The 25,616-nt window shown below is 42.4% G+C and overlaps 1 protein-coding gene across 1 annotated transcript in view; it reads left to right on the top strand.

The window, feature by feature from the left end:
- Window positions 1-23,278: 23,278 nt before the first annotated feature.
- The window catches only part of MICAL2 (microtubule associated monooxygenase, calponin and LIM domain containing 2), a 255,246-nt gene continuing 252,908 nt past the window's right edge, over window positions 23,279-25,616 (top strand). The window contains exon 1 of the mRNA XM_053245068.1: window positions 23,279-23,450. The gene's annotated coding sequence lies outside the window, so the exon portion shown is untranslated. The remainder of the gene's footprint in view (window positions 23,451-25,616) is intronic.

Raw genomic sequence — 25,616 nt, 5'->3', positions numbered from 1 at the left:
ATCAACCATGTCAAGTTGTGGAATATTCTGAGGAAGATGGGCATCCCAGAACATCTCATTGTTCTCATGAGAAATCTACACACAGGGCAGGAAGCCACAGTCCAGACGGAACATGGTGAAACAGATTGGTTCCAGATCGGCAAAGGAGTAAGAGAAGGCTGTTTACTTTCTCCTTATTTATTCAATTTATATGCTGAACATATACTGAGAGAAGCTGGATTGGAAGAGGATGAGCGTGGTTTTAAAGTTGGAGGAAGAAGCATTAATAACCTGTGCTACGCTGATAACTGAGAATGTGGATGATCTGCAAGCTCTAGTAATGAAAGTCAAGGAGCACAGTGAAAAAATGGGACTATGACTAAATGTAAAGAAGACTAAACTAATGGGTACAGTAACTAGCCACAGAATTAATAATCAAGACACTGAAGTGGTGGATAGCGTCTACCTTTTAGAATCAACCATCAACAGTTAATGATGCAGCAGTCAAGATACTCCGCAGACTAGCACTTGGTAGGGTTGGAATGAACGCCTTGGAAAGGATATTTAGATGCTGTGATGTGTTTATACCTACAAAAATTAGAATCGTTGGGACAATGGTTTTTCCCATGGCACTCTATGGATGTGAAAGCTGGACTCTGAAGAAGCAAGATAGAATAAGTATTGATGCCTTTTAACTTTGGTGCTGAAGAAGTCTTTTGAGGGTACCATGGACAGCTGGGAAAACAAACAAATGGATCATAGAACAAATCAGTCCAGAATTTTCACTGGAGGCATAAATGACCAGACTCAAACTATCATACTTCAGAGACATTATGTGAAAACCCAGCTCCCTTGAGAAGCCCATAATGGTGGGGAAAACTGAAGGAAAGAGAAGAAGAGGACTACCAGCAGCGAGGTGGATGGACTTGATTACGACAACAATGAATGCACGACTGAGAGACCTTAAAGGCCAAGTTGAAGACAGGTCATCCTGGAGAGATTCTATCTATGTGGTCACTAAGAGTCTATGTGATTACTATGTGACCACTATGTGGTCACTAACACCAATTTGATGGCACTTAATCAATCAATCACATCTACTATTTGCCTTGAATAGGAAGCTCCTGACGTGTAGCTATAATTGAGTGGCTGGGTTCAAAGAACCCGGGCCCCCAAGTTCCACCCCTCCCTATCTTCTTCATTATGTCCCTCACTCCAAGGGGCCCCCTCTCCCCTATATATGCCCCTGGGAAGCTCCCACTGGCACCAATGGAAGTTTCCCATCTAGTCCAGATTTGGATCATGCAGAGGCAGAGGGTGCTAAGTGCTAATCACAGTAGCTATATGGGATGCGGGAACAAGCACACAAAGAATGTGCTTTAAAATGTGTAGTTTGACCCTTAAATTCTTTTTTTCTATGTTGCAATGAAATTACAACCATGTGTAAACATGATCAAAGATAGTAACAATAAATGTGAATAAAACTGAAAAAAGAAGAAAATGAAAAATCCCTTAAGCACAACTTAAACATAATCAGATACAATGAATGCAGGAGAAAAAAGTGGAGGGGAGGGGCAACACCTTCTTCTAAGGATATATAACAAGCTGAACCCACACAGAGCATCTGTGTGCTAGTGCACTCAGCTTTCCCAACCTCTCAGTCAGCCTTTCCCACCCCAGAGACTTGGCAGGGTGGCAGAAGGTCCCCTCACTCGGCCTTTCCGCCCGAGACTTTGATCAGCCATTCCTCTCCCACTCTTCCTTTTCTTGCTGCTCGGCAGCTGCTTTCCCCACCCACTCTCTCTCCCCACCACTCGCTGCTTGGCAGTTGCTCCCCCATTCCCCCCCTGCTTGCTCTTTGCCCTCTCCCGCTCACCGTTCACCCATGACTCCCCCTCCCCACTCGGACCTTGTTCTCCCCACTTGCCCATTGTTCCCCACAGCTTGCCCACTGCTCTCCCACAGCCCCACCTTAAATCACCCCATGGTAGGGGGAGAAGACGGTTAACAACAGGTTGTGGCTGCAGCAAGGGTGGGGCTTTAGTCGTGGCTGCAGCAGGTGCAGGACTTGCCACGCACAACCTTAGCGTATTATATATATCTAATGTTTCAAAGCATTAAAAATTCATTAAATTTTGACCAAAGAGCTGAACATTCCTGTTCTTTACCTTGCCATCAGAAGAAAACCAGTTCAAATGCTGACAAGGAACACATGTCAGTCATCCAAAGTTGCAGTTCAGGAGTAAATTTGTCCTTCCAATGCTATATTATAATCCTTTTGGTGACCCCCATAAGCATGAAGAATCCATATTTCCTGATATAATGCTAGATTCCATATGCTGGGGATATGCCCCAACAAAACATCATTGACAGGCAATGATAGCTGCAATGTCATGTTAACAACTATGAATTTCAAGCCAAAATGGGGCAATAACTGCATGGGACCCAAACAATATGCATAATTGTACCCTCATACAGATAACACCTCCCTTATATTCTTAGAATCCTGAATTAAGAACATAAGAATATAAGAACATAAGAACAGCCCTGCTGGATCAGGCGCAAGGCCCATCTAATCCAGCATCCTGTTTCACATAGTGGCCCACCAGATGCCACTGGAAGCCTACAGGCAGGAGTTGAGGGCATTCCCTCCCTCCTGCAGTTACTCCCCAGCAACTGGTACTCAGAGGCATCCTGCCTTGAGGCTGGAGGTGGCCTATAACCCTCCAACTAGTAGTTGATGATAGACCTCTCCTCCAAACCCCTCTTAAAGCCATCCAGGTTGTTGGCTGTCACCACATCTTGTGGCAGAGAATTCCACAAGTTGATTATGTGTTGTGTGGAAAAGTACTTCTGTTAGTTGGTCCTAGATTTCCTGGCAATCAATTTCATGGGATGACCCCTGGTTCTAGTGTTATTTGAGAGGGAGAAGAATTTCTCTCTATCCACTTTCTCCACACCATGCATGATTTTATAGACCTCTATCATGTCTCCCCGCAGTCGTCTTTTTTCGAAAGTAAATAGCCCCAGGTGTTGTAGCCTTGCCTCATAAGAAAGATGCTCTAGGCCCCTGATCATCTTGGTTGCCCTCTTCTGCACCTTTTCCAGTTCTACAGTGTCCTTTTTTAGATGTGGTGACCAGAATTGTACACAGTACTCCAGGTGTGGCCGCACCATCGTTTTGTCTAAGGGCATTATAATATTATCAGTTTTATTTCCAATCCCCTTCCTAATGATCCCTAGCATGGAATTTGCCTTTTTCACAGCTGCCACACATTAAGTCGACACTTTCAATGAGCTGTCCACCATGGCCAGAAGATCCCTCTCCTGGTCAGTCACCGACAGCTCAGATCCCATCAACATATAATTGAAGCTGGGTTTTTTTGTCCCAATGTGCATCACTTTACACTTGCCAACACTGAACCACATTTGCCATTTTGTCACCCACTACCCCAGTTTGGAAAGATCCTTTTGGAGCTCCTCACTATCCGTTTTGGATTTCAATACCTGAAAGAGTTTGGTATCATCTGCAAATTTGGCCACCTCGCTGCTTACTCCAACTTCTAGATAGTTTATGAATAAATTAAAAAGCACCGGTCCCAGTACCGATCCCTGGGGGACACCAATTCTTACTTACTTCCATTGTGAAAACTCTCCATTTATACCTACCCTCTGTTTTCTGTCTTTCAACCAGTTAGCAACCCACACATGTACTTGTATCCTTATCCCATGACTGTTAAGTTTCCTCAGGAGTCTTTGATGAGAAAATTTTTCTAAGCTTTTTGGAAGTCCAGGTATACCATGTCAACTGGATCACCTTTAGCCACACACTTGTTGACACTCTCAAAGAATTCCAAAAGGTTAGTGAGGCAAGATTTCCCTTTGCAGAAGCCATGCTGGTTCTCTCCCAGCAGGGCCTGTTCTTCTACATGCTTTACAGTTTTATTCTTGAGGATGCTTTCCATCAATTTGCCTGGAACAGACGTTAAGCTAATCGGCCTGTAATTTCCCAGATCGCCCCTGGATCCCTTTTTGAAAATTGGTGTTACATTGGCTACTTTTCAGTCCTCCGGTACAGTGCCTGATTGCAGGGATACATTATATATTTTAGCAAGGAGGTCAGAAATTCCACATTTGAGTTCTTTGAAGACTCTTGGATGGATACCATCTGGCCCTGGAGATTTGCTATTCTTCAGTTTTTCTAGACAGTTTAGAACATCATCTCTTGTCACTTCTATTTGATTCAATTCTTTAGCCTCCATCCCCAAAAAGCCTGGTTCAGGAACAGGTATATGCTCGTATCCTCTGCCATGAAGACAGACACAAAGAACTCATTTAGCTTCTCTGCAACCTCCATATCCTCCTTAATAATCCCTTTCACTCCCTCATTGTCTAATGGGCTGACCGCCTCCCTAGCAGGTTTCCTGCTTCTGATGTATTTAAAGAAGTTTTTGTTATTCCCCTTGATGCTTTTAGCTAAATGTCCCTCAAACTCTCTTTTTGCCTCCCTTATTGTCACCTTGCATTTCTTTTGCCAGAGTTTGTGTTCCTTTCTGTTCTCTTCATTTGTACAGGCCCTCCAATTTCGGAAGGAAGTCTCCTTCCCTTTTATGACTTCCTTGACATTACCTGTTAGCCATGCTAGCATCCTCCTGGACTTAGTGGTACCTTTCCTCCTTTTGGGTATACAATCTAACTGGGCTCCTAGTATTGTGGTTTTGAGTAAATTCTATGCATTCTGGAGCAAAGTGACTCTCCTGATTTTCCCTTTCAGTTTTCTTTTCACCATACCCCTCATTTTGGAGAAGTTTCCTCTTCTGAAATTCAAAATGTCAGTGTTAGACTTCCTTGGCGATTCTCTTCCTGCATGTATGTTGAATTTGATTGCACTTTGGTCACTGTTTCCTAAACACTGACATCATGCAACAGGTCCTGGGTGTCACTCAGGATTAAGTCCAAGGTTGCCTTCTCTCTGGTTAGTTCCAAGACCAACTGTTCTAGGGCACAGTCATTCAGCGTATCTAGAAATCTGACCTCTCTGTCATTACCTGACTGTGAATTTACCCAGTCTATGGGTGGGTAATTGAAGTCACCCATGATTACAGCCCTGCCTCTCCTTGACGCCTCCCTGATTTCCTGCTGCAACTCCCAGTCACTGTCAGCGTTTTGATCTGGAGGGCGATAGCACGTACCCAGTAGCACATTTCCTTTCAGGCCTTGTATTGTCACCCACAGGGTTTCTGTGGAGGACTCTGGTCCATCTAATTTTTCTACCTTGTAGATTCTAGCCCTTCTTTAACATACAGTGCTACTCCACCTCCAAGGCACCCCTCCCTGTCCTTTCTATAGAGTTTATATCCAGGGATAACAGTGTCCTACTGGTTCTCATTGTTCCACCATGTTTCTGTTACGCCCACTATATCTATTTCTGTGTTAGCAACCAAGCACTCCAGCTCGCCTATCTTGACTCGGAGGCTTCTGGCATTGGCATATAAGCACCTATATGCTGAATCTCTCACCTGGCATATGCTATCTTTATTTTGACTCTTTGATCAGCCGGCACAGCTTCCTGTCTGCTCTTTATGTGGTTCTGCTCTGTACCCTTCTGTTTTATCTGAATCCTCTGCACCCTCGCTTTTTAAAGGATGGCATTGCCGAACTGGATACTGCCCAAATCCCGTTGACTATTCCCCACGCATCATTTTAAAAGCTGCTCTGCAACCTTTTTTATTTTAAGCTCCAGCAGTCTGGTTCCATATTGGTTCAAGTGCAGCCCATCCCTTTTGTACAGGCCTTGCTTGCCCCCAAATGTATCCCAGTGCCTAACAAATCTAAACCCCTACTCCTGGCACCAATGTCTCATCCACACACTGAAACCCCTCAGTTCCACCTGTCTCACTGTACCTGTGTGTGGAACAGGTAGCATTTCTGAGAATGCTACCTTGGGTGTCTTGGACTTCAGTACTCTACCTATCAGCCTAAATTTGGCTTCTAGGACCTCCCGACTACATTTTCCCACATCGTTGGTGCAGACGTGCACCACGACAGCTGTCTCCTCCCTGTGCATTAATTCTGAACTTAATATCCGATCCTGTGTGTGCATAATGTGATCACAGATTCAGGATACACACAATTCTGCCTTTTATAGTCAAAGATATAGAAAAACAGTATCCATTTTGTCCAGTTCAATATTTTGATTGCTGTGGATATACAGTAAGAATGAACTGAAATTTTGCTTTCCAAATAACTGGGTGTACATTCTACATAAGCATTATTTTTCTCAGCAAAGAATGAAATTTACACATTGGTTCAGAGTAATTACTACTTAAGTTGGATACATTCCAGCTCTTTTAGTAACTTGTGTAAATGAATAGAGGAAAAGCATATCCATATTTAATGACTGATTGATTAAGGAAGATCAAATAAAATGTAACAAAAGACCCTTTGTTTGAAACACTGGACATTAGTTCTGATTAAATGTTTGGTTTCAATGGCATGTGTTTGTTGTTGTTGTTTTTTTTAAAAAAAGTATTCCCATGACAATCTTCCAGCAATCTGGGTAAGAGGAAAGAATTTCTTTTTAGCAAATGACAGAGCATGAACTTTAGGACAAAGCAAGAACTCCTGAAATAGCAGATGACAGAGCACAATGTTAAAGAGATCTTCCTACAGTCCCCCTTCATATGCATAACTTACAGGCTAGGAGCTGCTTCAGCATGTGAATAATCTTGCAATGAAGAGGCATCTGTTTGAATAGTGTGACCACCTGTGCTGGAGCTGATAGTGTCTCATAGATCTCCCATGGAATCAGCATTCCATTGGGAGGGAGTGTACCAATTCTGTATGAAGAACCCATGATCAACCCTGCACAAGTGGCACATTATCCACACATGCACCACTGTGTCATGGGATTGCACCACACTGAGCTGGTTCCTATACTGCAGGATGGAAATGTGAAGAAATCTTGATTTCAGATTTGAGCATAAGTCTGAATCATAAGTAAGTATATATGAATGAATTTTGACTGTGGGGTTATGTTTCCCAATCACTTTTGTGGCTCTTTTGCAATCTAGGAGAAAGAGAGAAATGGCACATCTCAGTGTGGTGTAGTGGTTAGAGTGCTGGACTAGGACCGAGGAGACCCGAGTTCAAATCCCCATTCAGCCATGAAACTAGCTGGGTGACTCTGGGCCAGTCACTTCTCTTTCAGCCTAACCTACTTCACAGGGTTGTTGTGAAAGAGAAACTCAAGTATGTAGTACACCGCTCTGGGCTCCTTGGAGGAAAAGCGGGATATAAATGTTTAAAAAAAAATTCATCAAAAAAAATTTGTGTAGCTACAAGCTAGGATGAAATGGAGAAGAAGTAAAAATTGACATAGTTAGTCATAATCTCGGGGGGTGGGGGAAGCACTGCACTTCAAATGTTTTCCATGATATAATGTCTCCATGATATAATGGAGATAATGTCTTCCATGGCATCAAAAGCATATACAGCTGCTTTGCCCTGTGCCTTTATCAATTCTATTCCTCATCCACCAACCTCACCTCCTCCTATGACTTTAAGGGGTCTTATGAGGCTGTTCATGTATTTTTAAGTTATTTTATGTTCTATATTTATGCCTGGTAACAGTTTAAAGTTTTAATTCTGTTTGGCTTACGGCCGTAAATAAAATGATTCTGATTCTGATTCTATGACTTTAACATTCTCTTTGGTATCAAATCAGCCAGAGAAGAGTTCCAGCAGAAGAACCATGAGTGCTTTGGTGATATTCCCAAAATCCACATCATTGCAGATGATATGGCAATCACAGCTGCAATCATAAAGGAATATGACTTCATCCTGAAGCATGTGATGGAGAGAGCACATATCAGAAAGGCAACAAGTTAAATAAAGACAAGATTAAATTATTGGTTGCTAATGTCAAGGATATTATTATTATTATTATTATTATTATTATTATTATTATTATTATTATTATTAAAACTTTTATACCGCCCTTCCAAAAGGCTCAGGGCGGTTTACATTAAAACACCATTAAAATCAATTAATTATTAAAACAAAAATTATAAAACATAAAACAATAATTAACAATTAAAAACATCATAAAACAACAATTAAATATTCAGAACTATTTAAAAACAAGTTTTAAAAAGCTGAAAAAGCCTGGTTGAAGAGGTGTGTTTTCAGATGTTTTCTGAAAATTGTGAGAGATGGGGAGGATCGTATCTCAGCAGGGAGCGCATTCCACAATCTCGGGGCAGCAGCCGAGAAGGCTTGTCTCTGTGTAGCCACCAAACAAGTTGGTGGCAACTGGAGACGGACCTCCTCAAGTGACCTCAATGGCCGGTGGGGCTCATAGCGAAGAAGACGCTCTCTTAAATACCCAGACATGGGCTATATCTTCTTAAAAGATGGAGTCAAGCCTATTGAAGTGGAAGTAATTAACAAGATGTCACCATAAGAAGACAAAAAGGGCCTACAAAGATTCATAGAAATCTTCAGTACCTAGCACAGTACATCCCAAATGAATCCAGTCTGACAGCACCACTGAGGATGTTGCTGCAGAAGGATATTGTCTGGCAATAGAAACCTGAACAATAGTATGCTCTGGACAAGCTCAAGTGGGCCATCACAACAGCTGCTGTGCTGAGATATTTTGATGCAGCTTAACAGCTTGAGATCCAGGTTGATGCATCCAAAGATGGGTTAGGAGCATGCCGCAGAAGCAACCTAGTGCATATACCTCAAGGGCATGGATGCAAGCTGAAAAGAATTATGCTGAAAAGGAACTCCTGGCAATAGTCTTTGGTATGACAAAGTTTCATCAATATTTGTATGGCACCCAGGTGAGAGTCCAATTCGAACACAAACTTTTGGAAGCCAGTTTCACAAAACCCATGGGCAAGGCTCCAAGAAGACTACAAAGGATGTTGTTGCAATTACAAGAATATGACGTCCATTTCAAAGTTTACACAAAAGGCAAAGGTATGCTCATAGCAGATACACTCTCCAGAGAAACAGCTATCCCTCCACTTTTGGATCCTGAACCCTCTGATGGAGAAAGGGTGATCTACAGTTTGACAGAGAGACACCACCACTCAGTGACAACTTTCTATACAGGTTATGAGAACACACAGTGGCTGATAATGAGTTGTAGACTCTTAAAGCTCAACTTTTATGAAGCTTGCCACTCTGGCCAAGGCAAGTCAAACCAGAACTCAGACCATACTGGAAACTCAGAAAGCAAATCAGGATTGAGGACAATTTGTTACTGATTAGGTCAAAATAATCATACCACAAGGTATGAGGTATGAGCATCACTTTATTTCCCGCATCAAGGCATACAGAAGTCAAAGGCATGGGCCAAGTTTGTTTCTGCTCAACTTGAGAAACACTCCTATCACTGGTCTGGAATATGCCCCATCTCTTTGTGCACTACCTTACCTGCCACCACAGAGGTGCTGAAGCTCAAACTTACACATGGTGTAAGTACACACAATGTACATCAGAGATGGTATACACACAAGTTAAAGCATCATCAACGACTACAAAAGGCGCAATATGACAGATGGGCAGCATGTTTACCACCTCTGTGAGAGGGGGAGAAAGTGAATATGCAAATGTGTACAGGTTGAGTACCTGCATCTACCACAATGAAGAGGGAGGAACCATGTTCCCACATGGTAGACACACACAATGGCAACACATACAGGAGAAACTGCAAACACCTGCAAAGAGATCTCTCATCTGTACCAACAAAAAAAGATGTTCTACCCAATAATCCATTGTAGAACAACCATCAGAAGCAACACCAGTCCAGCAAGAAAAAGATCCTGACATAACTGAGACTTTACCACCACCTGTGGAATGGTCTTGTGAATCCATGAAGACTAGAAACAGATGCATGGTGACACATGGGTAGCAGCAGACTACCCTCCAAATTCAAAGACCATGTAATAGGATAGTGGTAAAAGCGAATCTCCATCAGTGAACTAGATGCTTGTAACCTTGGCTCCATGGTCCTGAAGTTACATATGTTAAATAAGTGTTTGTGAATATTTGATTATATGGGTAACACCTAAGATTAAAGAGGGGGGATGTGGTATATGTTTTATATGTCTTTAAGAAGATAGGAATGCTGTTACCCAGGTTCCCTCTTGCTACTCTGTGGGCGTGGTTAGCAGTAGTCATCTTATCTTGTGTTTGTGCTGCTATACCTGCAAGTAATAGTGTGAGTACCTTCATGTTGGTGCTGAGTTTCAATAAAGAGACACTGTTATAAGAATCCCTTTCTCTCTGGCTGATGCTGACCAAAGAAAACATATCACATCAGGACTCTATGGACTGAGTGAGTACTCTCTTGGAACCCATTACACAAAATAATATTGCTCCTCCTTCCTTGCTGTAGTTGGCAGTAGGCCTGTGCAGAGCTTTGGCTCTCCATATCCAGTGCTAAATACTCTGTGCAGTTTTCTGCCACCACATGGACCTGAACATTCCCACAGTTTCTCTCTGTACATGCACTAGTGGGGCCATTTAAAGAGAAAGCCCTGCTTACCCCCATTACATCTAGGAAGGTGAGCAGGAAGCACTGGAGTCCTTTCTAGCACTTTGCAAAGCAGGGCTTGCAGAGGCCAAGTACACAGGACTTCAGTTTCCCCCCATAGCAGACTTGGTGGGTAAATGAGCTGAGAAATGCAGTATCTGCATCACTGCTTATTGCTTTGAAGCTCTAAAACATCCATGGTGTCCTGATTGATAGCTAGCGATCATATATGGTCTCTTTAGGATTGTGAGACCTTTGAATTATACAGTTGTCGAGTCAGAGTGGGATGATGAACCAAACCCACTTGCTTTTCACGGAGTGCTTCAAAAGTAACAAAGAAATATATTACTGTACTTGTGAAACATCTATGTGAGAAACGTCTGGAGAATTTGCAGTCCTGAAGATCTTCAGGATTGGGTTGCTCAAGTTGCTAAAAAGAGTGCTGTTTCCGGTTCAACAGCCTTCAACACCAGGTGTAATAGTGCTCTTTTCTGCCCAAAGTTGACTCAATTGCCCCCATTACATCTAGGAAGGTGAGCAGGAAGCACTGGAGTCCTTTCTAGCACTTTGCAAAGCAGGGCTTGCAGAGGCCAAGTACACAGGACTTCAGTTTCCCCCCATAGCAGACTTGGTGGGTAAATGAGCTGAGAAATGCAGTATCTGCATCACTGCTTATTGCTTTGAAGCTCTAAAACATCCATGGTGTCCTGATTGATAGCTAGCGATCATATATGGTCTCTTTAGGATTGTGAGACCTTTGAATTATACAGTTGTCGAGTCAGAGTGGGATGATGAACCAAACCCACTTGCTTTTCACGGAGTGCTTCAAAAGTAACAAAGAAATATATTACTGTACTTGTGAAACATCTATGTGAGAAACGTCTGGAGAATTTGCAGTCCTGAAGATCTTCAGGATTGGGTTGCTCAAGTTGCTAAAAAGAGTGCTGTTTCCGGTTCAACAGCCTTCAACACCAGGTGTAATAGTGCTCTTTTCTGCCCAAAGTTGACTCAATTGCCCAATTCTGTTTATTTGGACTGAAAGCATGGACTTCAGTCCAAAGCATGGACTACTTCCAAGTTAGGCATGCTTAGAAGTGCAGCCTTAACAACATAGTTTGGTTTGAAAAATATGGAACACATACAGCTATTTCAGCTGCAACTTAGTCATAATAAAACCACACATTGGCTAAATATTCTCCTATGTATACACTGGTTAAGCTAGAAATGAGGAAAGGAGTAAGCTCAGGTCATTAAGAGTGTAAAGTTTAACAGGTCAGGCTTAGAGCTAAATCTGAAACAACCCCTGAAGGGCATTTTAATAGATTCCAGGAGTGTAAATAATACAGTGATAATTCAGCAAACTAATATCCTAAGTTCCTACTCAAGAGGATTTCCTCTGGGAATGTAGCAATATGGCAGTTGCCAGATAACTTAATTTCAGCAGCTACCACAAAACCTCCTCTTGCACCCATTCCTGATTTTTCGTACTATTCTTGTAAGTGGTAGCTTGGTTACCCTTTTGCTTGGGAACTTTTTTTTAATCGAGTGGGATCTTTGTTCATTCCTTACTGACATCTGAGATGGCAGCTCAGCAAGCACAAGTCTTAAAGTGATATGCCAGTCACTCTGTTGACACATTTACAGAGTCAGGGTGCAATGCAAGACTCTGAAAAGGCTAGTGTTCAGCTATCTTAGTCTATTAACATGCTAGGTGACAGATTTAATATTTATTGTGAGATCTGGAGGAAAAATCTGAGATAGATCTGTGAGTTCAAGGCTAACAGGTATTGATTTCTTTCATACTCGGGAAAATCCAAGGGAAAAGGCTGTATAATCAAAATAACCAACCACTTGTCTTTCAGGTCCAGCTCATTCCTGTGTCCTGAAATGACAGTCCTTGACATGTCAGTCAGGTTCAGTGACTGACTGACTGATTATGTAAAAGCAATATGTTTATCAACTGATTTCAGGCACTACAAAACTGCAGTAATTATATCTTAACTTAGTGATGCTGGCATAAAGCATTCTGCCCAGAAGCATTATAGCTGAAAAACACATTAATAACTTAAAACTACAGTACACTTTAAAAATGATATTAATTGGAAGCCATATTCTTTTCTATGTGAAGCTATCATCTCTCTGAGAAGCGGTGGGGGGAGGACTTGCCCTCACTTATCTGCATGCTTTATTTAAAAGCATGTGTATTTTAAATTTCTTATTAACTAGTGTCGAGGCAAGTTTTTGCAATTGCCAAGAATGAAAACAACAAGAACAACTGTATTACTGGTTAAAATTAGCAATTGTACAATGATCCTATCAAGTCCTGAAATAACTTGGGTCTAGAGAAATAGATATTTATTAATCATAAATTGTAACAAAGTGTATTAATGACAATGGGATAGCATTAAACCTTCTGAGCAACACTTTTCATTCTATCGTTGGATGTGTCATGCTTATAAAACTGTATTGCCAGTTCCTTAAAAAAAAAAAGGGTTTGATTAATGATAACATTTTGTCTTCATCCTTCCCCAAGGGTGGGATGTGTAGGGAAAACCTTAAAGTAGTAAAGTGTGCTGTCAAGTCGATTTTGACTCCTGGAGCCCACAGTGCCCTGAATACAGGAGGGGTTTACCATTGCCTCCTCCCACACAGTATGAGATGATAACTTTCAGCAGCTTCCTATATCACTGCTGCTCAATATAGTACCAGCGGGGATTTGAACCAGCAACCTTCTGCTTGCTAGTCAAGCATTTCCCCGCTGCGCCACTTAAGGTGGGTTAGGGAAAGCTTTAAAGAACCACTTTTTCTTTGGGGAAAGCAGGGCTGGAGCCATATGGTATCATTATACATACTTATTTACAAATGTACTAGATGAACAAATTCTGGTGACGTAAAAGCAGATGAAACATAAGTAGTCTCTATCACAGGAAGTAGATATGACAAAGTATTTTCCAAGCTGGTTTGTATAAAAAGCAGTTTAATTGCCTAAATGTGCTAATTTTTATGTCCATGCCACACCAACCAATGCAGTCACTCTGCATAACAACAAATATTTATATACTACTTTTCAACAAAAGTTTCCAAAGCAGTTTACATAGAGAAATAATAAATAAATAAGTAAGATGGATACCTGTCCCCAAAGGGCTCACAATCTAAAAAGAAACATAAGACAGACACCAGCAACAGTCACTGGAGGTACTGTGCTGGGGGTGGGTAGGGCCAGTTACTCTCCCTCTGCTAAATAAAGAGAATCACCATGTTAAAAGGTGCCTCTTTGCCCAGTTAGCAGAGGTTAGCTAAATACTTCATACCAAGTGGATCAGTAAAGGTACAGTATTATCCCTATGTTTATGAAAATGCAATGTTGTGTAGGCTGAACTTCTAATGAAGAACTGAACTATGGAAATTAAACTGCCTCAGGATTAGGGTTGCCAACTGTCCCTCAATACGCGGGACGTCCCTCATTTCAAGGATGAAATGTTGGTCCCTATAAGGATGTCATTTGTCCCTCATTTTGGTGGTGGGGCAAGCAGCTTCTTATTCTGAGACTTTTTTGGTTGAAAAGTGGTACAACTTGAATATGTACTAAATAATAACAATGCTGGCACTATTCAATAGCATATAATTCAATTGCATATACGTCAATGATACTCAGGCTCTTGATTACCACTGCATACACCTGCTGGCCCCCCAGCCAGCCCGCTCACCCCAACTTGTGTCCCTCATTCTGGCAATGAAATATTGGCAACTCTACTCAGGATAAAGGCACAGAAACCATGTGGAACGCATGGGCTAGGGCAAGGACACTTGCCATCTCATTTCCCCAGCCCTGACTGCTAGTTGGAGCAACTGCAGAAACCCAGCATCATGCTTAGATGTGGTGCCTGATGGAGAAGCCCCACTCCGTAGATGTCACCTACTGCCAGATTATCCAAGTGGCCATTTGGGGAGGGACTAGCTATGTACATCAGACCTACTGCAGTTTTAAGACTCAGCAGTCAACACACCAATTTGCCCCTATGTCTCAGCGCTTGTTAATCTGCTGCCAGATTTTCCTGATGGTCATTCCCAGGCATGGCAGGGAGGCAGGAGAAGATATCAGATGAGAGCTAGTATCAATGTTCACAAGAGTCTTCAGTGAGGAGGAAGACTAATCCATAGTGTCTCATGAGCTGTCTTGGAGACAGCCTAGATGGGAAAGTAGGATACGTATGAATAGTTAAATACATAAATAGTAAATGCAATCAAGTCCTTTGTACTGGTTGAAGAAAAAAGGATGAACTGGAATCAATTTCTGAAGGTCTAATCTATACCTTATAAATTAAATGTTTTTCTAAAGAAAAGATGCTACTACTTTGCATTTAGCTCCCTATTGTTTGCAGCTGCCTGACAAAGAATTTACCTAGATTAGAAGGGTGGGGTTTTTTCCATCTTTATGTAGTGAATCACTTCAAAATCCAGTAAATGACCCTCAGTAGTTTGATCCTCTAGAAGCAGGCAGGATTTCAAGACAGTTTGTTTATGTGAAACCAGGTGAAAATCCTGTCATCTAGTATTTGGCCACATGGTTTCAAACCAAAATTGCCTCACCTTGTGGCCAGATAAGAGACTACCTTGTCTTAAGATTACAAGCTGAAGCTATCATTTTATCACCTGTAGATACCCAATGATAGCATACCATCCAAACCTTTTATATATCGCTGTGGGCAAGTTACAGGAGGACTTTCTGGAATCTAATTAAAAACCATTATTGTTTTCAGGCAGGATAACTGTCTACAGTCGTTACAGTTTTACAGTCCAAGCTATGAATTCATTTGGTGTTAAAACAAAAGGTCTGCTAAAGCGAACAGAAAACCTCCCATGGATTTGAAAGCTTATAAACCATACTTTTGTCCAGAAGTTCATTCTTACAGTGTAAATTTTCTTCTTCCTTTCCCGCTGTTTCTCTTGAAGAAATGGTCTTGTCCTTATATCTCTTTTATCCTTCAGACTTCCTCTCTTCCAGCTCCTCTCTTAATTCCATGCAACTGGATCCCACCCTTTCACTGCAGTTAATTAAAACTACATAACTAAAACTATGAATGAATCTCCTCATCACCAGATCTAAACGTCTTTTGCTTCTCCATCTGCTTGACTCCTCTCATGCCCTGCCTAGGTTTCCAGAATTCTCTTCTCAGTTGGCTGTCCTCTACTTTGCAGACTGTTCATTGAAAACCACAGAAAGTTCCTTCCTCGCATTATCTCTCCCTGCTAGGGTTCTTTAAAGTTCTGTACATATTGTCATTGGTAATTTAATCAAATGATTCTGTGACTTTCAGATCCAGGAGGTGTTTTTCTTCATCTCCTACCTCCAGGGCTGGATTGGGGGCACTGAGAGGACAGTGGAATGTATGTGGGGAGGGCGCCAGGTTTTGAACCGAATTGGTAAGGTTGGGAGTATTCACTGCTGCCAAGTGCGGTGGGGCGCAGGGGTGCCCTGCAGATGGGGCTCACCAGGAATATGGCATGTGGCCCTGTGGGCCAGTCCGAGCCTGCCTACCTCTATTTTTCCATCCAGTTCCAGATTTCAAACTGCCTCTGTGGTATTTTATCAGCTGTGGTGGCACAGCAGGGAAGCAGCTTGCTTAGAGTGCAAGGGGCTATTAGTTCAATCCCTGCTGGTGTGCTTCCCAGGCTGTGCCTAGTAAATACAATTGTAGTCACCTATATTGGGCAGCAGTGATATAGGAGGGTGCTGAAAGGCATCATTTTATACTGCTCAAGAGGAGGTACTGGTAAACCACTCTTGTATTCTACCAAGAAAATCACATGGAATGTGATTGCTAGGAGTTGACTTGGATGTCTCATTTTCATCAAACTGAATACAGTATGCCCCAAGACTGAACTTCTCATTTCCTGCTAAGCTGTGTAAGTACCCATGGACAGCATCATCATCTACCTTGCTGACCTGGCACAAAGCTTTAGCTCCATATTTTTATTCCTCCCCTTATCATCATCCAGACACCCAAGCATTTGTTTTCCTAGTACAATATTGCTAAAATCTGCCCCTTCCTCTATAAACCCTTGTTGAAAACTATGACACGGTCATGCTCTGATTGTCTCCTGCAAACTTCTTCTCTCTGGTCCTTTCAACTCTTGTCATTGAGGCCTCTTGCCTCTGTCCAAATATGGCTACACAAATCATTCTTCTCTGTGACTCAGGGGACATAGAGTCCGCAGGGGCATATCTAGGGTAAGGCATGCAGGGCACGTGCCCCAGGCGCCACTTGAAGGGGGCGCGCCATTTTTAAAAAATCATTATTTTTTAAAATGGCCACTGAAAACAAAATGGCCCTAGGCCATGCCAGGCCTCACAGAGGACATTTGAGCATGCATGGCAGCCATTTTGTTTTCAGCGGCAGTGAGGGGAGGGGGAACCTTTGCAGACCCAGGCTTTAGGAAGCCCCCGAAGGGGCTACAGATATATTTTTAATTTAATATAATATAAGTCACTGTACACATATTCAGTTTGGCACTATGTACAGAGAATCAGGGCTTGTGAATAATGAGCTGAAGCTTCTAAGCTAGGATTGTGTTCATTTGCTCTGACTTTGCTTCTTGTGATAAGTGAGTTAAAGGTGATGTCTTAATAATATGGCTATTAATGGTGAGTTTGTCTTGGAATCAGTGTGAAATCCTTAGTATTAAGACCCACAGGGAGTTTCTTGCTCTCTTTCTCTCATTTTAACTGTCTTTCTGAAATACTAGAATATATTCCAAGCAGTGACACAGTTTACTCTGCATATCCTTTAATTATTTTCAGAGTATCTAGGAAAAGTCAAATTCTCCATTTATTTTTAAAACTTATGTAATAGTGATGCTACAATGCATAGTAGAGAATTAGACATTAGTTTTCCAAGTACACCTCCACATAGTATTTGGGTATTTCATGAGCCACAGCATACTGAAATTTGTAGTTTTCCAGCATTTTTTGGTCTGGCTACGTCCACTGCTAAATAGTTTTTGAAATATTAAAAGATTAACGAGCTTGACTTGTATTTTTGAACTGATATTATGGTAAAGTTATCTGAAAGATGGGTGTCAGATGTTTGGACAGGGGGCACAATTTCAGTGCTTGCCCTAGGTGCTATTTTCCCTAGATACGCCTCTGAGAGTCTATCACCCATGTTATTCTTTATTGCCAGTTTTATAAGGACGCTTGCACCAAATTTATTGCTCCTATTTTAGCCATTTATCCTTGTCACACAGACCAATTTTATTTGGAAATTATGCTGGCCAACTTTAAACCTGTAATTTAAGATAATGTGGCAAAGTTCTGTTTTGTGGCGTCGAAGCTCCATAAAGACTGTATTAGTAATTTGAATAGTTTGTGATTTTGTAAACTTTTGAAATTTTTGAATTTTCTTATTAATGCTATTAATTGTTGTTGTTTATTAATCTGGTCTGTGACGCAATAAACATACAAACAAATCATTCTTCAATCTCTTCCCATCCCTTTCTATTCCAGCTACATTTTTGTTACCTTTTAAAGAACTTTAAATGGCCTTGCCCTCCCAGTTTCTGTCTTATTTTGCATTATATCCTTATCTGTGCCTCTAGCTCTACTGGTCTTAACCACCCCAATCCTGATCCTTTAGCCCTCCCCATTCTCCCCTGCTTTCTCTTATGACTCAAACTCTCCCTTAGAACAGCTTCATGGTGTCATTTCTCTCTCTTCCTTCAAATCTTTTCTCAAAACCTTTCCTATGAACTGTCCTTATCCTCATCTGAAATGGAGAAGCCTAAGTATGAACTTGCTCATTTTTGCCCCTTGTTGTCCTGGCCTCTCCCTTTTCTGCTATCCTTAATCTTCCTTTGTAGGCTCCTTGGTGCAGGGACCTGTCACCCCACCCCCAGCTTTGTGACTCATATTACCCATAACCACATGTAGTGCTGATTTTGTTTTTGTTTTTCTTTTTACCTAAAGCAGCTGCCAGGCTGCTATCCCTATTAGGATAGTGTGTGAGAGAGCACATACGGTGCATTTTAACTTTTCTACCTCTAAATTGTATCCCAAACTCCATTTAGTTTAGAAGTGGGTAACTATCAACACATAAGGATAAATGCAGTGGTGATTCTTTTTACTTAGCAGAGGGAGAGCAACTGGCTCTATCCATCCCCAGCATAGCATCCATTCCAGTGGCTGTGGTTGGTGTCTATCTTATGTTTTTTTCCCTTTTTCTTAAGACTGTGCACCCTTTGGGGACAGGGAGCCATTTAATTTAATTAATTAATTAATTTATATCTATGTAAACCACTTTGGGAACTTGAGTTGAAAAGCAGTATATAAATATTTGTCATCATAAATATGTAGGTGTCAGTGCCTGATATGGGCCAAAATTGCCCCCTACCCCCCAATATACAATGCATTGTAACATGGTAATTTGTATGACATCAGTGGGTTGCTTACAATATATTCCAGGTCTATTTAACAAAATCTTTACAGAAGAAGCAATATTGATTTTATTTTCTAGCTTGCAGATAAGTAATATGACTGCATTACTTTGAATGCTACTTTGTACATTTGTGGATAAAATGAATATTAGAGATGGTTGCTTGTTAAATGCAACTTGTCTTGGGAGAGTGGCCTTGATTCCTGTGCTCACCATGGTTATTTATGTCTGAAAGTGATATTGAGTACACATGCTTCTAATCTATTTCTAGGAAGATAATATGAAGCATTCCATGGATAGTTGGATAATTTTATCACCTGTTTCTCAGCATTGTTTGCAATGGAAGCAAGATATACATTATTACAATAAACAACCTTGTTTTAGAGACCAGTTAAAATTACTGAGTGGAAACAATATCCTTTATTTTATGCTATTTTCAAAGCTAAATCACTCCAAAGCAAGAAAAAAGATGTTAGATGTTACTCTAGTTCAGGAAACACATAACACATCAATTTTACTAGAACTCAAGAACTAAATATGAAAAATTTTGAAAGGGCTTGTTGTGGCTTTTTACTCCTCAATATGATTATGAGTTTAATTCTGAAAATCATTTGTGTCAGATATGCAAATATTTATAGCATTAAAATATAATTAAAAATTTGAATGGAGTTGTTACATACATTTGTACTCTAGTTGTATGTCCCAGTGTAGACAAAAGTTAGTTATGATTGAGGCCTTACTTTTGATTACATTTACAATTTGGCTGTTATTTAACAAACCAGCTTCACCTTAATGTTAATGGGTAGTTCTAAACGTGCATACTGTATATTTAAAAGAATTAGTATATGCACAATGGCTGTGCTACTCACCTTGCCCTTATACTCCTTCATACAGACTCTGATGGCACATCTGCAGAATTGTTCAAATTCAGTAACTCAGTCAGTCAAGCTGTTTTCCAATTGACTTCAGAAAGTCTGCTTTTGAATAATTTGTTTATGGTTTGGAGTAACTTATATACATCCAGTGCTAGTGTCCCAGATTCAGAGGCAAATAACTGATTTATATTCAAGGTTACTATACTATGAACACATACTTGGGAGCATGACTCACCGTATTCAGTATTGCTGACTAGTAAAAATGCATAAGATCAGGCTACACAACTGCAGTCCTAACCACATCTACTAGAGAGTAAAGGTCAGTGTATGCATCAGAAGAATCAGGTGCTCAACATTTCCTAACTGGGGGAATTGCATATCTGACTTCTTGAAGCACAAAAATAATTAGAAAACCAGCAGGGAGAAAAATTCCACCCTTGACATGACAGACAACTTCTGCTATATATTTTGCAAATTCTGCTATATGTTAAATACTTGCAGAAGTTTTTCATTTACCTTATTAGTGAAGCTGTTGCTACAAGAAGCAACTCATTTTGTTTCATAAATTATAAATGTTTGTTTCCTTGACATGTTCAAACGTATTGAGAAAATGGGTCAGATTCCTCTTGGAAAATACTGTCTTTTTGGATTAGGCCAAAGAAGTCTGCTTTCCAGGCTAGTTTTCTGTTTCTGTCCATGCCCTTAAGAACATAAGAACAGCCCTGCTGGATCAGGCCCAAGGACCATCTAGTCAGGCATTCTGTTTCACTCAGTGGCCCACCAGATGCCACTGGGAGCCTACAGGCAGGAGTTGAGGACATGCCCTCTCCTGTGCTGTTACTCCCCTGCAACTGGTACTCAAGAGGCATCCTGCCTTTATTTATTTATTTATTAAATTTATATACCGCCCTACCAAAAATGGCTCAGGGCAGTTCACAACATGATAAAAACAATTAAAACAAATTAACAATTAAAATCAAACTATTAAAACACAGTAAAACCAACAAAACAGCTAAAAGCCCTAAAACAGTATAAAATTAAAACTACACACTTAAAAAGCTGAAAGGCTGGAGGTGGCCTATAGTGCTCCGACTAATAGCCATTGATAGACTTCTCTGTCAAACCCCTCTAAAAGCCATCCAGGTTGTTGGCTGTCATCACATCTTGAGGCGGAGAATTCCCCAAGTTGATTATGCATTGTGTGGAAAAGTACTTCCATTTGTTGGTCCTAAATTTCCTGGCAATCAATTTCATGGGATGACCCCTGGTTCTAGTGTTATGGGAGAGGGAGAAGAAGTTCTCTCTATCCACTTTTTCCACACCATGCATGATTTTATAGACCTCTATCATGTCTCCCCACAGTCGTCTTTTTTCTAAATAGCCCCAGGTGTTGTAGCCTTGCCCCATAAGGAAGGTGCTCTAGGACCCTGATCATCTTGGTTGCCCTCTTCTGCACCTTTTCCAGTTTGACAATGTCTTTCTTTAGATGTGGTGACCAGAATTGTACACAGTACTCCAAATGTGGCTGCACCATAGTTCTGTATAAGAGCATTATAATATTATCAGTTTTATTTCCAATCCCCTCCCTAATGATGCCTAGCATGGAATAGGCCTTTTTCACAGCTGCCGCACATTGAGTTGACATTTTCAGTGAGCTGTCCACAATGACCCCAAGATCCCTCTCCTGGTCAGTCACCGTCAGCTCAGGTCCCATCAGTGTATACTTGAAGCTGGGGTTTTTTGTCCCATTGTGCATCACTTTACACTTGCCAACATTGAACCACATTCACCATTTTGTCGCCCACTCCCCCAGTTTGGAGAGATCCTTTTGGAGCTTCTCACAATATGTTTTGGATTTCACTACCTGAAAGAGTTTGGTATCGTCTGCAAATTTGGCCACCTCACTGCTTACCCCAACTTCTAGATAATTTATGAATAAATTAAAAAGCACCGGTCCCAGTACAAATCCCTGGGGGACCCCACTTCTTTCTTCCCTCCATTGTGAAAACTCTCCGTTTATACATACCCTCTGTTTCCTGTCTTTCAACCAGTTAGTAACCCACACATGTAGTTGTCCCCTTATCTGACTGCTAAATTTCCTCAAGAGTCTTTGATTAGGAACTTTGTCTAAAGCTTTTTGGAAGTCCAGGTATACTATGTCTACTGGGTCCACTTTATCATGTTATGGCAGGAAGGAACCATCTGGGAAGATAGGTCAGTTAACAGGCTCTCTGAAATCTACAGTGGAAATGATCTTGCCAGCACAGTTCCTCGCTAGGAAGGAAGCAAAGGAGTTGGCTTGGGAAGCTGGAAGAGTCGCCTCAGAGGCACTCTTGCCCCTGTACTTCAGGGCTGAATTCCAGGGACTCCACACACCCTGGGGGCCCCCAAATCCTCTTTAGTCTGTCCTGGGGTGTGTGGTTTGTGCCTTCAAGAACCTACATGTTAAAAAATGATGCTTAACTTGTGGAGGGGGGGAGTGTCCACCAAAGACCTTTAGGTCCAGGCTCGAAAATTACCTAGGTGAACCTCTGAGTCCCCTTCCTACCTGGTTGCACTGACCTCTGCTCCTTGTTTGGGGTAGAGTGAGTGAGACTTCTTTAAACAATGGAGGCCATTAAAAATAATTAATTCAAGCTATAGGAACATAATGTACCCTGACTGACACTTTGCTATAGAGTTCCAATCTGGTAGATGGGAGAGCAGGAAATATTTTTTGGGGCACATTCACCACCCTTTGGAGTCACACTTACTTTTTCATGTGCAGGGAGGTGTGTCCCCCACTTTTGAAAGGGAACATTTGAAAACTGCTATTGCTCAGTGCAGCCCACTGAAAAGTTCCTTGTATGAACTGGCCCTAAGTCCCATTGCAGGGGCATAGCTAGGGGAGAGAGGACTTGTTCACCCCTCTCCCTGGTAGCCCCTCAGAGTGAGTGAGAAAGAGAGATAACAAAGAAAATAGGGAGGGGTGGAGCTGGGTGCCTGCAGGAGATGGGGGGAACTACACCCAGGGGCGTAGCTAGGGGAGAGGGGCCCCGTGTTCATCCCTCTCTCTGGTGGCCCCTCAGAGTGAGGAAGAATATGAAGAAAATTGGGAAAGGTGGAGCTGGGGGGCCCTCAGGAGCTTGGGGGCCCGGGTTCTTTGAACCCATCCACTCAATTATACCTACACCCCTGACCCATTGCACTCATTTCTTCTGACCTGAAGATGCTTAGGATGGTACTGCAATAACTAACTTTTTCTGGAAAAATTAAGAAGCTCTCAGCACCCTGCCCGACTACAAACAAACCAAACACGGCCACGAAAAGGAAGCATCCTCATCATCACTCCCTGCTTAGCTCCCACGTGCAACCTCGCTATGACAGGACTCTCTTCTGGCTCCTTCCCATTGGCTGAAAGAACTCGGCCGGAGCCACGCCCAGCCCCAACGCTCCTGGCTCAGCCTGGCAGGCAGCTCAGGCGAGCAGAGCCGCTGCTACTGCCTCGCGCAACTTGAGGCGCGCGCAGGTCCCCGAGTCCCAGGGGACAAGAAAAGAGCCAGGCAGGAGCGCGAGCGCTGCGCTCCCCCGGCTTGCCGGCCTCTGCGCGAACGAATATGCTGAGCGAGCCCCTTGGTAAGTCGCGGGAGCTGGTAGTTACTTTGCTTCGCCTCTTCAGCTCCGCGTCCTGGGACGCCCCAGAGGAGGCGGGAAGAGACCAGCGACCGGGGACGCTTGTGTAAGAAGATTGACGGGCGTTCTCCTAGCGAAGGCGTCCTGGTTTCGGTAGCTGCGCGCTCTGAGCCTCCGAGTTAAGCCAGGCTCGTTCTGGGCAATTCTATCCTGGTCGCTGGACTGGCTATGCAGGTGGCGTGTGTGGTCGGGAGGCGGCGGGACAGCAGCCGCCGCAACAGTGCTAAATAATTCACCCTGTACGGGGTTCTCATCTCGCTCAGTTGCCTCAAAGAACCCCACCAGCAGAGGAGACGGGTGGTTTTGTCCCCGCCGTTTCTTGCGCTTGAGGGTTTTTTTTTGAAAAGAAACAGGACGTGCTGTAGCCGCAGCCTCGTAGCCGCATGCACGACAGAGGCGGAAATAAAAGAAAACTGGGGTGTGTGAAATCAGACGTGAGATCTCTTTCACTCCATAACTTAAAGTCTCCTAGAACTAGCAAGCGCGGGTTTTTGCGGAGTGCAGGTGGAATTGTAGGTGTCCCCCCCCCCCTCTTTCCAGCCTGTGCTGCTCTCGTACCTAAAAACCCTTGAGAAGAGGTTGCGCGCGCCTTCTTCTAATTCTGGTAGGAACCTGTGGCTGTGACTAACCGAGTCTGTTCTGTTCCCTTCCACTACGGCTGAGTAGAACTTAGAGGAGGCAGACACAAGTCTGAAGTCCTGAAACCTTGTGTGACTGGAAGATTGCCTGAAATGTGAGTGACACACTTCTTAGTGCCTTGGAAGAGATGCTGATCTTTAATTTTCTATACTAAAAGAGTGCTCACATGCTAGGTTAATCCAACGAAGTCTTATTGTGGCTGATGGTAAAGAGAGGTGGCTGTTAATAGTAAAACCTAAAGGGAAAATGAGGAGCGGTAGATAAGGAATGTAGATAGAAGCTGGTTGGGTGTGGAGGGGAAGTCAGAGGTTGTTTACAGGCAGTTGTTGTAAGCAGACTGCTGCTCCTTGTTATGGGTTAGGAAGAACAACCTAAATAGCATACAAAGCCACAAAAGTAGCACATCACTGTAATAAAAGCTATTTTGTTATACACACATCCATTCTCCAAGCAGAATGGTTGTACACGTGCCACACTATAGAAATCATAACAATTGCCAAGTAGAGCAAACAGTGGCTTGCCAGTTTAAGGCTACTGAATGTCCCAAGAAACCCAAGCAGTACTTCTGACACCATGTGTTGATGCATTCTTTCTCCAGTCGTTCTGTCGGCACACTTCTTTGCCATGTGTGTGCTCCACATAGTGTGAAACAGTGTGTCTATATAAGGAGGTGTATGCTTTGAGGAGGGAGGTTGGATGGATTCCTCTAGCCCATCTGGATTCCTTCCACCTGTTCTCATTCACTGTGCTACAGGTGTGGGAAACTGATGTAACAATAGTGGGAGGCTTTCTGTTTATATGGGGTCCAAGAGTGTAATTGGCACATGTTTCCTAGGCTGCTTTGCTTTGCTTCTTGAGTCCTTTCTGTTTTCAAAGCTTGTGTATGGGTCTCCCATGCAAGCATACCTTCAAATAGCTATTGCATTGACTGTGGTGCATAGGTCAGAAGGCACACGTTGAAAATTACTGGCCCATGCCTTTATACCAGTGCAATTAATATTTCTTTGTTATGTCAATTGGTGAATGTCATAATTGGGTTATTTTAATAGTTTCTGGCTGTACACATTAAGGTTGTCCTTTCTGGATATCCAAACGCAAGCATAGATTAAGAATATTAACAAAATGTGCAGCAGGTGGCATTTCCTTTGTGCCTGCCAGTTACTTAAATAAGATCTGCTGACTGTCCTCCCCCCCGCCCCCCGCCCAACTGAATGAGACTAGAAGCAGCTACTTGAGTAGGTGATTTTTTTACAAAGGCAAACCCATCACCATCCATAGCCTCTGAAAATGATAGAATAGGGTGATGTAAATTCTAAGACAGGACCATTGCCCCCCTAAGAGGGATTCCCAAATGTTGTTGACTACAACTCCCAGCATCCCCAACTGCAATAGCCTTTGCTTGAGGATTCTGGGAGTTGTAGTTAACAACATCTGGGAATCCCTGTTAGAGGAAACACGGGATAGGGCCAT

The sequence above is a fragment of the Hemicordylus capensis genome, chromosome 1, assembly GCF_027244095.1.
Source record: "Hemicordylus capensis ecotype Gifberg chromosome 1, rHemCap1.1.pri, whole genome shotgun sequence".
In the NCBI taxonomy this organism is placed as follows: Eukaryota; Metazoa; Chordata; class Lepidosauria; order Squamata; family Cordylidae; genus Hemicordylus; species Hemicordylus capensis.
Note: the sequence above shows the minus strand (reverse complement) of the source record. Positions and strands in the feature narration are given on the sequence as shown.